Source organism: Callorhinus ursinus, unplaced genomic scaffold (assembly GCF_003265705.2).
Source record: "Callorhinus ursinus isolate GAN/ISIS: 27379988/994484 unplaced genomic scaffold, GSC_fseal_2.0 scaffold19, whole genome shotgun sequence".
Lineage (NCBI taxonomy): Eukaryota > Metazoa > Chordata > Mammalia > Carnivora > Otariidae > Callorhinus > Callorhinus ursinus.
Window position 1 is genome coordinate 15,795,381 of NW_027397081.1, and position 12,325 is coordinate 15,807,705.

At 45.0% G+C, this 12,325-nt stretch overlaps 1 long non-coding RNA gene across 6 annotated transcripts in view; it reads left to right on the forward strand.

The window, feature by feature from the left end:
• LOC141374543 (uncharacterized) overlaps positions 1-12,325 on the forward strand; it is a 176,768-nt gene that overhangs the window by 66,430 nt on the left and 98,013 nt on the right. For 2 of the 6 annotated variants that reach the window (XR_012381530.1, XR_012381528.1), the window contains exons 4-5: positions 5,660-5,955; positions 7,076-8,176. The exons of 2 other annotated variants lie outside the window; for them this stretch is intronic. This is a non-coding gene — a long non-coding RNA (uncharacterized lncRNA). Of the gene's footprint in view, positions 1-1,388; positions 1,452-5,659; positions 5,956-7,075; positions 8,177-12,325 lie in introns of those variants that run through there. 2 more of the 6 variants (XR_012381527.1, XR_012381529.1) reach the window with 2 other exon arrangements.

Here is a 12,325-nt window from a genome sequence, read left to right on the forward strand (position 1 = left end):
GAGCTGTGGCCTTTGTGGCCCTGCTTTAAGAGATGGGGACACGGAAGCTCAGCTGGTCTAGATTTGCTTCCTGGCTCGAGAGCATGCTGGAGGTGATGAGGGAACAGAGGTTTGGTTCCTGTATGACTTTCTTCTGTTCCATCCAGCTGCTGCCTTCCAGCTGGGCTGGACCTCTTTTCCCAACACTTGGCACATGCCCTCGGGAAGCTGGGCTGGGGGTGGTGGCGGAGCTCAGGCCACTGCAACCCGTATGTCCCCCTCAGACCAGAATACAAATGCTTTCTTTCCCCTAGGGCAGTCCCTTTCCTCCTACAGCAACTCTTGGTCCTGTGTAACCCTGGGCAAGGTCTGTCATCCCTCTGGCCCTGTATGATCCTCTGTGAAATGGGCTAAGGTCTGATCTGCCCACCTCAGTGAAAGCATCCAGGGTAGCCTGGGTTTATATGTCGAGGCTACACTCCAGGGCCGCCCACACGCTGTGTCCTCTGAGAATAAGCCACCTGCCTAGGCTATTTTCAGACACAGCTGCAGTTGAATAAATCATGATCAGGAAGAGGACAGCACTGTGAGCCCGGAGCCAGCTCTCGAGAGGGCTAGGGATGCGGCCAGCCCTCCTGCCCCCACTGCTCTGCTCCTCTGCTCCCAGCCACACTCTCCTCCTCCCCCTGGAGCTAGCCCAGCTTCTCTTCTGCAGGAGACTTGCCCCAAGTGACTCCACCTGCCTCCACTCTGAGCGACTTGACCCAATCCCCATTCTACGCACTTAAAAAAAAAAACCCACCAGTTGAGTCCCTGCCTGTGGTGTGGTGGGGTGCAGGATGGGGGGCGGTGAAAAGGTGTGGTTCTTCACCTCCAGCTGGTCGTCCTCCGTGGGAATTTGAAGGCCAGAGCACAGCCACACGAAGGAAAGCAGGACATGCGAGAAGATGAATGCCGGGTGAAGTGCAGAAGAGGGAAGCAGCACATGGCCTTGGGAAGATGGAGAAGCTAGCGATGGGAGGAGGTGCTGGTCTGGGCTTTTCCCCGTGTATCTTCTTTCCTTCCCATTTTTCCTTCCTCTGACCTCTCAAGCATGCTATTCCGTATCAGATACTCTGCTAGGTGCCAGGGGATACGGATGCACTGATTTTTTCTTTTTAAAGATTTTCTTTATTTATTTGAGAGAGGGGGAGAGAGAGAGAGGGAACAGAAGGAGGGGCAGAGGCAGAGGGAGAAGCAAACTCCCTGCTGAGCACAGAGCCTGATGCGGGACTCAATCCCAGGACCCGGAGATCATGACCTGAGCTGAAGGCAGACGCCTAACTGACTGAGCCACCCAGGCGCTGCCAGATGCACTGATTTTAGTTAATTAACTCAGATATGCAAGAAATGATGTATTTATTTTTCAGGCTCCAATTCTGCTGGGTTGGTGGGAAATGCATCTTTGCCATCTTGGAGCCTCCTGAGCCAAGGTAACGCAAAAGCCCAGGTCAGACATGGAGCCATGGCCCCCGGAGGCCGTGCCTATTGGCGGCTGTCAGTCTGCTCTCCATGCTGCTGAGGCTCCTCAGTTCTGCTCTGCTGGGTCTCTGGGACTCAGGCTCAGCGTCCAGGAATCCCAGGCCTGGCCATCTGCTGGGAGCTGCTAGGGAGCAGGGTGTGGTTCCCCCCGTTTGCCTCTCTAGCTCAGGGGAACCTCTTTTTAGTTCAGAAGACTCTCTCTCTGTGCTTCCAAGCATTTCTCCTCTCCCTCAGGGACCCCTAGCATATTCACTCTGGGGAAAACAGAAGGCAGGAAGAAACATGTATTAGTATTATGGGCTGGGTTGTGTCCCCTCAAAATTCGTCTGTGGAAGTCTTAACCTTTAGTGTCTCAGAGTGCCTTTTTTAAAGAGGTAATTAAGTTAAAATGAAGTCTTCAGGGTAGGTCCTAATCCAGTATGACTGGTGTGCTCACAAGCGATTTGGACCCAGACGTGCGCAAACAGAAGACCATGTGGAAACACCAAAAGAATATGGCCATCTCCAAGGCAAGGAGAGTGGCCTTGGAAGAAACCAACCCTGCTGATGTTTGACCTTGGACTTCCAGCCTGCAGAACTGTGAGAAAATAGGGACGCCTTGATGGCTCAGTCAGTTCAAGCATCCGTCTCTTGATCTCAGCTCAGGTCTTGATCTTAAGGTTGGGAATTCAAGCCTCGTGTTGGGCTCTACCCTAGGTGTGGAACCTACTTAAAAAAAAAAAAATGGTGAGAAAATAAATTTCTGTTCTTTAAGCCACTCGGTAACATTTTGTAATGGCAGCCCTAGCAAACTAATACAGTTAGGATATGTGTTTGGTTGGTGTGACAAAGGAACCCAAAACACAGTGGTTTAAACAAGATGGAAGTTAATTTTTATGGCATGCACCAGTTTGAACGTGGGCTTCGTAGCTGACATGGGGCTGGGGATTCACACTTCTGACCTTCTGTTCTCTCATCCCCTGGGGTGCTGTTCTTATATTTGTGATCCCAGAGAGCTCCCCATTATGTCCCTAGGTCCACATCTGGCCAGAAGGAAGGGGAAAAAGGGGAGGGGAGAGGAGGGCCCCTTTCCTTTTAAGGGCAAGAGCTGGTAGGTGGCGACATCACCTTTTTATTTTTTTTTTGTAAAGTACACCGATTTTTAAAAAAAAGATTTTATTTATTTATTTGAGAGAGAGAGAGAGAGCACACAAACAGGGGGAGAGGGAGAAGCAGGCTCCCCGCTGAGCTGGAAGCCCGACTTGGGGCTCGATCCCAGGACCCTGGGACCATGACCCGAGCCAAAGGCAGACGCTTAACCAACTGAGCCACCCAGGCGCCCGGAGACATCACTTCTGCTCATATGTTCACGCCCCGAATTTGGTCACATGGCCACATGTAATCACAAGGGAGGTTGGCAAATGTCTTTACTCTGGATGTCTCTGTGCACAGCTAAACTTTGAAGGTTCAGATACTACGAGAATAAGAGGATACTGACTCCTGGGGAAACGGCCAGCCGTCTCTGCCCTCCCTGAAGCAAAGAAGAGTAGGCATAGAGGAAATAGAAGAAAGGGAAAGGGATAATGACAAGGAGGATCTAAAAAATTAATATAAAAAATTACCCACCACAAGGAGAATAGTAAGACCCGTGCAGAGCCTGCCCTCAAGTTGCTCCCAAATGCTCACCATCTCTAGAGAACAGTCTTTAAAAATAAGCGATTATGACACAGCATGACCATATACCATGGCAATGAAGTGGACGTTATTAGAATTACAGCCTACACCGGACATCACGGAGGGCAACAGAGGGAGCCGAGTAATAGGTGGGGAGGTAGAAAGTGAATTGATAGAATTCTTAGAACAGGATGCCCAGTATTTAACTTTAAATCATCTGGGTTCTCTAATGTAACTCCTACAAACCTCTAGTCAAATCTACTAACTATGTAAAGGCCTGCGTGTGTCACTGGGAGAGTCACATCTGGGTCATTTTTGTGCAGGGCGGGGAGGACAGTGCCTCTATTTTCTGGACACATCAGGAGCAGCAGGACTGAATCGAAGGTGGCCAGAGAAGCCAGCACTGCGCATCCCCTATAGATTCCAGAGAGCCCGGGGTGGAGGTGGGAATGGAATTTCAGCCAGTTTTGTTGAATTTCAAAAATCAAAACCATGCCTGGATTACAACCATTGTAGGTGGAAACCAGTTTAAATATGTTTCTAGAGAGTATTTCCCTCGGCCCAGGGGAATGAAAGACGAATTACAGAGAGGGGACACTTATGGTGGCCTTAAAGGAGAAGAGAGGGCTTAACCTTAGTCGTGGGAAGAGGTTTGGCTAGGAGGCTACCGGGAAGGGTTTAAGCAGGGGGTCCCATGATTGCATCTGGCCTTTCAGAACGTGACGAGGACGGGAATCTGCTCTCTGGATGTGAGCGGCACAGTCTCTCGTCCTCTGCTCACTAAAGACACTTGTGTCTTTTTTGGAGGATCTCCTTCCCGATCCGCCCTCCGTTGGTGATGGCTGCCTCTGCCATCTTGGTTCCCGCGGTTGGGCTTGTGCAGCACAACACTGCTGAGGGGGCGAGAGAGAGGGCAGAAAGAGGCAGAGAAGCCAGGATGGCGGTGTGCATTGGGAAGGGCTGGGATTCACTCCTGGGAGATGTTGGGGTGTGCAAGGAGGCCTTCCGAATAGTACCCCTCTTCCTTGCCTAAATCCTGGAACAGCGAAAGTGAAAGATGGGGTGTCAGGCGGATGGAGATGAACTTTCACCGTACGAAGGAGCTGTTGTCGGAGATGGCGACTTTTTTTTTTTTTTTAAATATTTATATATTTATTTTACAGAGAGAGAGAGAGAGAGAACACATGCATGCACCCGAGTGGGGTCAGGGCAGAGGGAGAGAATCTTCAAGCAGATTCCCCGTTGAGTGCAGAGCCCAAGGGGGGGCTCGTTCGCACGACCTATGAGATCATGACCCATGAGATCACGACCTGAGCCAAAACCAAGAGTCGGACGCTTAACCGACGGAGCCACCCAGGTGTCCCAGAGATTGTGACTTTCTGTGTGGGCCTCATAATACTAAACTGCAGAGGAAGACCTGTCCATTTCTGCACCCAGTCCCAGGCAGTGCCGGGCAGATCCTTTGTAAAACTTCCAGCATGGAGGGTGGAGTAAGGGACGCACCTGTGAAGGCAGTTTGATTTGAGGAGAAAGGTTAGAGGAAACGTCAGGGTCCCACACGCCAGGTTTGCCTTCCTAAGTCACCAATCAGACCACAAATCACCAGTCCTCCATCTCTCTTGGGGTGGAGTGTGTGAGAGGGAGGAAGGGGGCCTGGAGCGTGGTGTTGTGGGACCCCTTTCACGTGGAGGGAACATTGGGATGGGGAAGAGGTCTCACGCTCCTTGGGTTTCTTTTATTAATGCTTTGGGCTTAACCATTAAGCCTTTGATCAGCCAAGAGCGGGTGTGTGTCTGTCCCGTCTGGAGAGTTGTTCACAGTCTCACTCATCTTTGTATTCCCAGCACTTAGCACCATGCCTGGAAAATGGTAGACACTCAGTACATATTTTCTGAAGGACAGAAGAGAGGAAGAAAGGCAGGCGTTGCTTCAGAGGAGGAGCGGAATCAGGAGACCTCACCCTTGCCTCTCGGTTATCCTGTAGCGTATCTAATCCACATAGAAATGCAGCTCAGGTCTTTCTTCAGGATCGTAAGGGAGGCGGACACGCCCTTTCCTTTTGTTACTTCCCCATTGTTTTCCAAGGTGCAAACCAATTTAGGAGGGTGTGACCATAAATAAAAAATAAAATAGACTATAACAGTACAGGACAGAATGGCATTGAAAATATGAAAGCACATTATATGTAATAAGGTAGGGGTTGCTTTATGAAAATTGGGGTGCATGTGTGTGTGTGTGTGTGTGTGTGCTGGTTTGGTATGTAAATTGTATATTTTACTATGAATTACAGTAAAAAATTTCAAAGAAACATTGACTTCTTCCATTTAGCAAAACCGTATTGCACCTTCCTTCTCTTTTCCTGCAAGGAAGTGAATTCCACTAGTGGGGTATATTTAATTGAAGGATGAGAAAAGAGGGCAGTTTGGGCTCAAAATGACTAGCTTGTTTGTCAGCCCCTTGGGGCTTATGGCTCAAGAGCCTTCACTGGGTGACATTTTTTTTGCAGTAGTGAACGAAGTAAAACAGAGCCCTTGCACTGGAGCAACTGGCTGTCATTGTGTTTCCACACCCCTGCCAAAGCAGGAAACCCAAGAGCACTGTGAAGAGCTTGATTTCTCATCTTCCTTGTGTGTGGAACCGTGCATGAGACCTCACTGCTGGTTATCACGGTGAACGTTACAGTAATAATGGCATCAGCAGTACTGACGAGCCGTAAATGTGTTGAGTTCTTTTCAGGTTTGAAAGCTTTTCCCACCTGTCTTTTCATTTAATTCTTCAACAACCTGGGGAGCAGTCAGTCAGGTAAGGTTATACCCACTTTATTTTAGAGGAAACAGGCACAGACCAGGGTCCCACAGTTCCGAAAGAATTGCTCATAGGGACTCAGATACTTGTACACCAATGCTCATTGCAGCATTGACAGTAGCCACAAGGTACAGACGGCTCAAGGGTCCAACAACAGATGAATGAATAAACAAAATGTAGTATATACATGCAATGGGATATTATTCTGCTATAAAAGGAGCTTTGCTACATGTTGCAGTATAGATAAACCTTGAAAACATCATGCTAAGTGAAGGAAACAAGACACAAAAGGACAAATATTATATGAGTCCACTTAATACGAAATATCTAGGGGCGCCTGGGTGGCTCAGTAGGTTAAGTGTCCAACTCTTGGTTTTGGCTCAGGTCATGGTCTCAGGGTCAGGAGATCGAGCCCTGTGTCGGGCTCGAGACACAGGGAGCCTGCTCAAGATTCTTTCCCTCTCCTTCTGCCTCCCTCCACCCCCGCCTTGTGCACGCTCTCTCTCTGCATGCTCTCTTTCTCTAAAAAATATATATGTGTATATTATATATAATATATTTTTTATATTTATATTATAAAGATATTTATAATATATGCTTATATATCTAAATGATATATAATATATATCTAAAATACTTATATATCTAAAATATATATGTATATTATATATTTTTATATTTATATTATAAATATATATAATAAGTATATAACATATATAACATGTAATATACAAATATATAAAAAGTATATAAAATATGTAATATCCATAAGAGGCAAATTCTTAGAGACAAAAATTAGGTTACCAGGGCCCAGAGGAGGGGGAAATGGGGAGTTATTACTTAATGGGTTCAGAGGTTCTGTTTGAGGTCATGAAAAAGTTTTGGGAATAGATAGTGATGATGGATGTATAACATTGGGACTGTAATTGATGCTCCTGAATTGTACACTTAAAATGGTTAAAATGGCAAATTTTGTGTGACATGTATTTTTACCACAATAAAAATATATTTAAAAAAATGGATCAGGGGCATAAATATAAAGCCTCAATCTGTAAAACTTGAAGAAGAAAACTAAGAATATTTTTTTGTCCTTGTGGTTATGCAAATATTTTCTTAGATACGACACCCAAAGTGTGATGCATCAAAGAAAAAAATTAATACATTGGACCTCATCAAAATTAAAAACTTCTGCTCTTCAAAGGAAAATGCTAATAATGTCCATCCACTGATGACACAGTGATAGACACATATGATGAAATATTCCTTGGCCATGAGAAGGAACAAAGTACTCACGGATGTCACCACATGGAAAAACCTTGAAAGCATTATACGCAGTGAAAGAAGCCAGTCACAAATGGTCACATATTGACTAATTCCCTTTCTGCTAAATATAAATAGGCCAATTTATATAGATTAGTGGTTGCTAGGTTTGGAGGAAGGAAGGGAAAATGGGATTTACCACTAATGACTATGGGGTTTCTTGCACAAAGGACAAAAATGCCCTGAGATTGTGGTGATGTCTTCACAGCCCTGTAATATACTGAAACACACTGAATTGTATACTGTAAACGAGTAAATTGGATGCCATGTGAATTATGCCTCGATAAAGTTATTTAAAATAAGAATGCTTAGGAGATGAGAAGATAAGCCCCAGACTGGGAGACAATATCTGCAAATCACTTATCTGATAAAGAAGTTGCAACTAGAATCTAAAACTCTCAAACGCAGTAATGAGAAGAGAAATAGCCCAATTAGAAAAATGTGCAAAGGATTTGAACTGTTGCTTCCCCAAAGAAGACATATAGATAGATAACAAACATAAGATGCTTGATATCATTCATCATTGGGTAGGTGCAAGCTAAAACCACAGTGAGATACCATGCAAACCTATTAGAGTAGCAAAAAACTAAACAAAACCCCAAGTGCTGATAAGGATGCCGCTTTGGAAAACAATTCAGCAGTTTTACAAAATTCAGTGTACACTTACCGTAGAATGTAAGAATTCCACCCCTAAGTATGTACCTAAGTGAGATTAAAAAAAACTTAGGTTCACCTATTGTAAACTATGGGCTTTGGGTGATGAGGATGTGTCAATGTGCGTTTATCCATTTTAACAAATGTACCACTGTGGTGTGACAGGTTGTTCAAGGAGGAGGCTGTGCGTGTGCGGGGGCAGGAGGTATATTATATGGGAAATTTCTGTATTTTCTGCTCAATGTTGCTGTGAACCTAAAACTGCCCTTAAAATCTTTAAAAAAACCTTACCAACTTATGTTCACACAAAACCCTTTATATGACTGTTTGTTTTTCAGAGGGGGAGTGTGGGGAGGAGCAGAGGGAGAGGGGGGGGGAGAATCTGAAGCAGGCTCCATGCCCAGTGTGGAGCCTGACTTGGGCTCCATCTCACAACCCTGAAGTCATGACCCGAGCGGAAATCAAGAGTTGAATGCTTAATGACTAAGCCACCCAGGTGCCCCTTTATGTGACTGTTGATAGTGGCTTTATTTTTAATTGCCCCACGCTGGAAACAACCCAGATATCCCTCAAGTAAGAAAACAGTGTAACCAATGGATAAATCAAATATGGACACATCCATATAATGGAATAGTACTGTCTTTCTAGTAAAAGACAAGAATTGCTAATACAGGCAACAATATGGGTGAGTCTCGAATGCATTATGACAGAGGAAAGAAGCCCTTCTCAAATGGCTATGATAACTTTTTATGACATTTTGGAAAAGGCAGATCTCTGGGGACAGAGAACAGATACTGATTGCCAGGGTTTTCCGGGGACAACACTGACCACAAAGAGGACTGACAAGTTTTTGGATAAAAATGCTCTGTCTTGGTTATGGTATGACTTCATGTGTCTTCAGGATATATAGAATGTTATTCCTAAAAAGGGTGAATGTAAATTATACTTCAATAAACCTGACTTAAAACAGGTTCATCAAAAGACAAGGCAATGGATACATGTTCACAGCAGCACTATTCACAATAGCCAAAAGGTGGTAATAACCCAAGTATCCATCAATGGATGAATGGATAAACAAAATGTGGTATATCCATAGGATGGTATATCGGGTAGCAGAGCAAATGGATGAACCAAAGTATGTTCAACACGGATAAATTTTAGTAAAAATACGAAAAAGCAGGTCATACAGGACTACATACAGTATGATACCCTTTTTGTAAAATCCAGAATCAAACAAAACTGAAGAGTATATTGTTACCCACATTTGCAATAAAAATCAAGGAAATGCCAAGCACAAAATTCAGGTTAGGGTTGCTTCTGGTAGGAGTGAGGGGCATCCCCAGGAGGATGCAATGGGGAGGAGCTCATAGATCAGTATAAGTTACTGGGAACAGTCTAGTTTTTGGGTAACAGGCAAGTGGCAATAATACCTATGTGTTATTACAACAAACAAAGAGGGACGCATGAATCAGTAATAGTATATTACGAAACGGGATTATGACTAATTCGATCATACCTGATTCTCCTGCAAAAACCAAAAACCTCACTAGAGGATGTGGCTTGGAAGCGCGGACACATTAGACTTGGTATTTCTTCATCCCCAGTCGGTGGGCACCTGCACGTCTCTCCCCCAAAGACAGGTCCCTTTTCATGTGACAAAGAGCAGGCTACAAGGAGGGTGGCTTTATAGAGAGTCCCTCTCATAAACTCACTGTCAGAAAAGCTATGGGGAGGAGGAAGCAGGGGACCAGCATGACTCTCTAGTCACAGATTCTCCCTGTGGAAGCACAGGACCTGGGAAGCAGAAGCGGGTTCCCTCTCTGCTGCCTTTTCTCCAGCATTGTACCTCTGTGTCCCAGAGCTCAGGGAGCTCCCTCTTCCTGCTGGTACCACCCTCTAAACCAAGCTTACTGGAAATCTCTCCATATCACCCCAGAGATTTCTTTTTCTTTTTCCAGTAGACAATTCTTTAGAGCAGTTTTAAGTTCACAGCAAAATTGAGCAGGAGGAGGAGAGATGCCCCATATACCTCCCGCCTCCCACGATCACACACACAGCCTCTCCCATTATCAATATCCCCCACCAGAGTGGGACGTATGTTATAATTGGTGAACCACATTGACATGTCATTGTCCCCCAGAGTCTGTAGTTCACATTAGGGTTCACTTTCGGTGGTGCATGTCCTATGGGTTTTGACAAGTGCAATGACATGTATCCACCATTATAGTCTTGTGCATAATAGTTTCATTGCCCTAACAATGGTCTATGCTGTCTTTTCACTCCCCTGTCCTTGCCCCTACAACCACTAATCTTTTTGCTGTCTCCATAGTTTTGCCTTTGACCTTAGATTGTCATATAGTTGGGATCATACCATTTATAGCCTTTTTAGATTGGCTTCTTTCACTTAGCGGTATGCATCTGCATTTCCTCCATGTCTTTTCGTGGCTTGATAGCTTATTTCTTTTTAGTGCTGAATAATATTCCATTGCCTGAATGTACCAAAATTTAGTTATCCGCTCATGTACTGGTGGACATCTTGGATGCTTCCAAATTGTGGCAATTATGAATAAAGCTGCTGTAAACATCCATCTTGCAAGTTTTGGTGTGGACACAGGTTTTCAGCTCCTTTGGGTAAATACCAAGGAGCATGATTGCTGGATCTTACAGCAAGAATATGTTTTGTTTTTTAAGAAACTGCCAAACTGTCTTACATAGTGGCTGCACCATTTTGCATTCCCACTAGCAATGTATGATAGTTCCTGTTGCTCCACATCCTTCCCAGAATTTGGCATTGTCAGCGTTCCGGACTTTGGCCATTCTAATAGGTGTGTAGTGGTATCTCATTGTTGTTTTAGTGTATTTCCCTGATGACATATGATGTGGAGCATCTTCTCATATGCTTATTTGCTATCTGCACATCTTTGGTGAGGTGTCTGTTAAGGTCTTTAGCCCATTATCTAATTGCATTGTTTGTTTTTGTATTGTTGCATTTTAGGAGTTCTTTGCATATTTTGGATAACAGCCCTTTATCAGATGTGTTTTTGGCAAATATTTTCTCCCCATCTATGGCTTGTCTTTTCATTCTCTTGAAATTGTCTTTTGCAGAGCAGATGCTTTTTAATTTTAATGAAGTCCAGCTTTCAATTATGTCTTTCATGGATCATGCCTTTGGTGTTTTATCTAAAAAGTCATTGCCGTACCCAACACCCAGTGGTTTCTTTAGATGACCTTTCAGTATTTCCTACCTTGTGGGAATAAATTGTAATTGCCTAGTCAGCATTGGATTCTTGGTTTCTCATCCTTGAGCTTACACTGGTTGGTTCTGAAGTCAACACAAAGGGTGCAGATCTCATAGAAAGTCATGATAGAACCACAAGATACCACCTGTGTGAATGGTCCAACGTAGCCAGTTTCCCCCAGCATGGAGCAGATCACTTATTCTTCAGCTGAGCACCAGACAAGGTAATTGGCCTATATTTGAAAGATGTTTACTTTTAAACGTCACAGTAATGCTTAGCTCAGCAGGATACCCAGACTATGAGAGGCACACAAAGAGAGCAGATTCAGGTCTCTGGTCTCACAGACTCCCTGTGGGGCAAGCACTCATTGGGTGGGACAGTGAGCATAATTGCCCCTACTACTTAATTTGGCACTTTGCCCTCTGGTGAAGCTCAGAGATTTGAATTTATGTGAGTTAAGTTGCTTATATGATGGACTGTCTTGTATTTACCTTTGGAGTTTCTGGCTATGACTATACACTAATTTCCTCTCTGAGTTTTATAAAGTTCTCCAAAGTAACATGAGAAGAATGTCTCTGAGGAGTTTGTGCACAAACCACTAGGGTCAGAGGTGGGCCTGCCCCCTTCCTGAAGTTATGGGTCAGAAGCTGGACCAGAAAATGAAATCAATACCAGGGACTAGATCAGTATACTCTCAAGACACGTGGGAGAGTGTCCGCCCACCTGGGTGGGCGGAAGTGGGATGCAGGGAGAAGTCAGAGAGGAAAGGGAAGAGCCAGGGAGAAGCTGTGTCCAAGAGAAGAAAATGAGTGGTTATCAGGATCACTGGTGCCCAGGCCAAGAGGCTGGGACAGTTCCTGGGTTTGGCAACCAGGAGGTCACTGGTGAACACAGCGGGGGCAGCTTTAGTATATCAGTGGGGGCCGAAGACGGCAAAATGGGAGCAGGTCAATGGGAGCTGTGACACAGGTCATTTCCTTGAAGAGGTTAGGTTAAGAAGGAGAGCAGAGTGGTAAGGGACAGCAGTGACAAGCAAAGGAGAGGGAAGACCGTGTCCTCCTCTGCTTGGCACCCTGACAGGACCCTACTTAACACTGAAGGAATGAATGAATAAACATCCAAAGGTCTGTTGGTGAAGGGAGGGAGCCAGTGGA